The sequence below is a fragment of the Marmota marmota genome, unplaced genomic scaffold, assembly GCF_001458135.2.
Source record: "Marmota marmota marmota unplaced genomic scaffold, marMar, whole genome shotgun sequence".
In the NCBI taxonomy this organism is placed as follows: Eukaryota; Metazoa; Chordata; class Mammalia; order Rodentia; family Sciuridae; genus Marmota; species Marmota marmota.
Genome location: NW_026000016.1, coordinates 24,228,596 through 24,231,913, shown reverse-complemented (window position 1 = coordinate 24,231,913; position 3,318 = coordinate 24,228,596). Strand labels below are relative to the sequence as shown.

At 37.2% G+C, this 3,318-nt stretch overlaps 1 pseudogene; it reads left to right on the top strand.

The window, feature by feature from the left end:
* The first annotated feature begins 709 nt into the window (after positions 1-709).
* Positions 710-2,188, top strand: LOC107140364 (annotated as a pseudogene).
* The last annotated feature ends 1,130 nt before the right edge of the window (positions 2,189-3,318 follow it).

Genomic DNA, 3,318 nt, shown 5'->3' with positions numbered 1-3,318 from the left:
AACTGACTTGACCTAAATATTTATAAGTTGGACTCAAATTAGGTGTTTTGACTTCTGATCCTTAACTTGTACTGTATAAAAACTCCATATTCCTTAAAGACTCCAAGTAGGATGGTACCCAGTCATAGCCTGGTGATGGTGGCATCTTCCCCTCCAGAGGCCTGGAGGCCATGTCTCTGCCTCCTGCTCTGGGCCCACTTGCTCTGGGTGGTGGCTGGGATGGGGTTATGGTTGTCCTCCTAAAGGACAACACATTGAATGAACAAAGACTGAACTTTTTGTTTGTTTGTTTTCTTTTTCTTTTTTGGTACTAGGGATTGAAACCAGGAGTGCTTAAACTCTTGAGCCACATCCCCAGTCCTTTTTATTTTGAGACAGGGTCTTGCTAAGTTGCTTAGGGTCTCACTAAGTTGCTGAGGCTGATTTTGAACTTGCAATCCTCCTGCCTCAGTCTCCCCAACCACTGGGAATACAAGCGTGTGCCACCATGCCTGGCCAAAGACATATACTTTTTATAAAAGGCATCTGTGGAATAATGCTTCCATTTGAATAATAAATGAGTTCCTATTTTGAGCCCCCTGGTTCTTACACAGCCTCACTATCTGAAGAAAGTTCATGCTAAAAATCTGATATAATTAATGGATAAATATGATCAGATATCTGCACCAAGTTCTCAGCCTGATAAGGAGAATCCTTTTGTGTCAACCTAATGAAGCATTCAAAGAAGTCATATGACTCTTTTCAAGATGAACTTGAAGATTATATTAAAGCACAGAAAGACAGAGGCTTAGTTAGAGTCAAGACTTGTTCCAGGAAGATGATAGAGAACTATTTGGAAACCTGTGGGTACAGAGAAGAGGTTGATTCCAGACCCAGATATAGAATGTTTGATCAAAAACTCCCATCTGGAACTGTCCAGACCTACCCAAGATCATGCAATATTTCACAAACAATGGGAAACCGGTTTCCTCAGTGCTTACCAGCTCAGGACAGCAAGCTGAGACTAGACTCTCTGAGTACCATCAGTTCCCCAAGGACTGTTTCTCAAAGAAACCAGTGCCCATGAGCCTTATTCAGCAAGAATATAATTATGGTTCATAAGAGGTAGAATTCAGAGTTCACAGAACCTCTCCTCAAGAAATCATCCCAGTGCCTATCCAGCCAGCCATAAACAGTTCCATCAGAGGAGAAAGAGGCACCCAGAAGATGGCAGAAAAAAAAACAGAGGAGAAGCAGCCCAAGCATCAGAGGAAAAGTGGTTCTGAGGAACTAGATTTAGACAGGCCCAAGAACAAAGAAACAAAGGTGAAGACAGAAACTGCACAGGTCAGTGGAGAAAAGCTTAGTGAATAAAGAAAAAAGTGCTGAGATATAGCCTCTCAGGAAGAAGATCATAAGCATAGAAAAACAAAGAAGGACCAAGGCAGGGAAAGGACAGAGAGTGAAATGCTTTGGGACCAGTCCATCCTTGGATTTTGAAACTCTATAGCTGGTTCTCCTGAGGTTAAATTGAAAGAGAGAGAGAGAGAGTTGAGGAGATGGTTTTTATGGTGTTCATATCTGTATTGCTTTTCTTTTGTCAACAGGTACTATTAGAATACCTTAACAGAGGGACTGGGGTTGTGGCTCAGTGGTAGAGCACTTGCCTAGCATGTGTGAGCAACTGGGTTCAATACTTAGCATTGTATTTAAATAAATAAATAAAATAAAGCTCCGTTGACAACTAAAAAGTTATTTTTTAAAAAATAGAAAAAGTACTTTAATAGAGGCCACAGGAACATGAAGCATTCTGGGTGCCTGCTCCCCAACATAGGAGTTACTGCATTTCCTCATTTTCTAAAAGCACTTATTACCTTTTTCTGGCATATAATGTAATTTCTCTTTTTTTTAAGAGAGTGGCTCTGCTTTTATTCATCAAATTGTCATGATAGTGAGATTATTTTTCCTTGGGAGATCATTTATTTTAAATTGGAGGATGAATAAACTTTGCAGAATCTATTACTTGGTTGGGATTGTCTTAGTTTTGAGTGGGATTTTTAAAATTCATTGTTTTCTCTATTCAGCAATTTAGATTTTTTTCTTTGTTAGATCTAAGTTGGCAGTATATTTTCTAGGTTGGAAAGTGGAAAATGAGATACATTATAATAATAATAAACTTATTAGTTTTTGAAGTTTTGAAGAGTCTCAAATCAGTTAATAGGGGTTGGGGTTATGGCTCAATGATAGAGCGCTTGCCTAGCATATGTGAGGCACTGGGGTCGATCCTCAGCACCACATAAAAATAAATAAGATAAAGGTATTGTGTCCATATATAGCTAAAAATATTAAAGAAATAAGTTAATATTCTGGAAATATTTATAATAAAGTGTTCTCGTTTCTGGAAAAAAAGACTCAAAGAAGTTGTCTTTCTGCTACACATCAAGATATTTTGGAGAGTAGTATAACACTATCTAATCTAAAGGACCTGACCATTGTAAACTCTTATAGTTAATGCACTCTCTAGATAAAATAAGAATTTTTATTATAATTATAGAAAATATAAACTTTGTGAGAGTTTAGACTCAAGTGTGAGAGCATAGTTTTTAGTCTAAAAGGAAATTTTTTTATTATTTCAAATTATTGAGAATCTTCAAAAACATTGTTTTACTGAATTTAAAGGCTACAATCTCTGATTCAGAATATTCAGCAAATATGTTAATTAAAAGATACTCTTTTGCCCACAAGTAGTATTAATTTCTTTTTAAGTTTTTTTTTTTAAATTTAGTTGTATATGGATACAATACCTTTATCTTATTTATTTTTTTGCATTGCTGAGGACTGAACCCAGTGCCTCACATATGCTAGGCAAGTGCTCTACCACCGAGCTACACCCCAGCCTCAGTATTAATTTCTTAATGAAATATCCTAAGAATTACATGGCTTAAGAGATTTGCCCACATGCACAGATTCAAAGATTCAGGCACCAATACTAGCACAGAAAACTCAGCTGTTAGAAGTCTCCTATTAATTTGGTTATTCGTTTATAAGTTTTAAAATTCTGTCTCTCCTCAAAAGTTTGCTAAAAGAATGGATTTGGTCTGACAGAGAATGTTTTTTTTTTTAATTTTTTATTGTGGGTTGTTCAAAACATTACAAATTTCTTGACATATCATATTCCACACTTTGATTCAAGTGGGTTATGAACTCCCACCTTCACCCCATACACAGATTGCAGAATCACATCAGTTACACATCCATTGATTTACAAATTGCCATCCTAGTGTCTGTTGTGCTCCGCTGCCTTTCCCATCCTCCACCCTCCCCCCTCCCCCTCTCCCC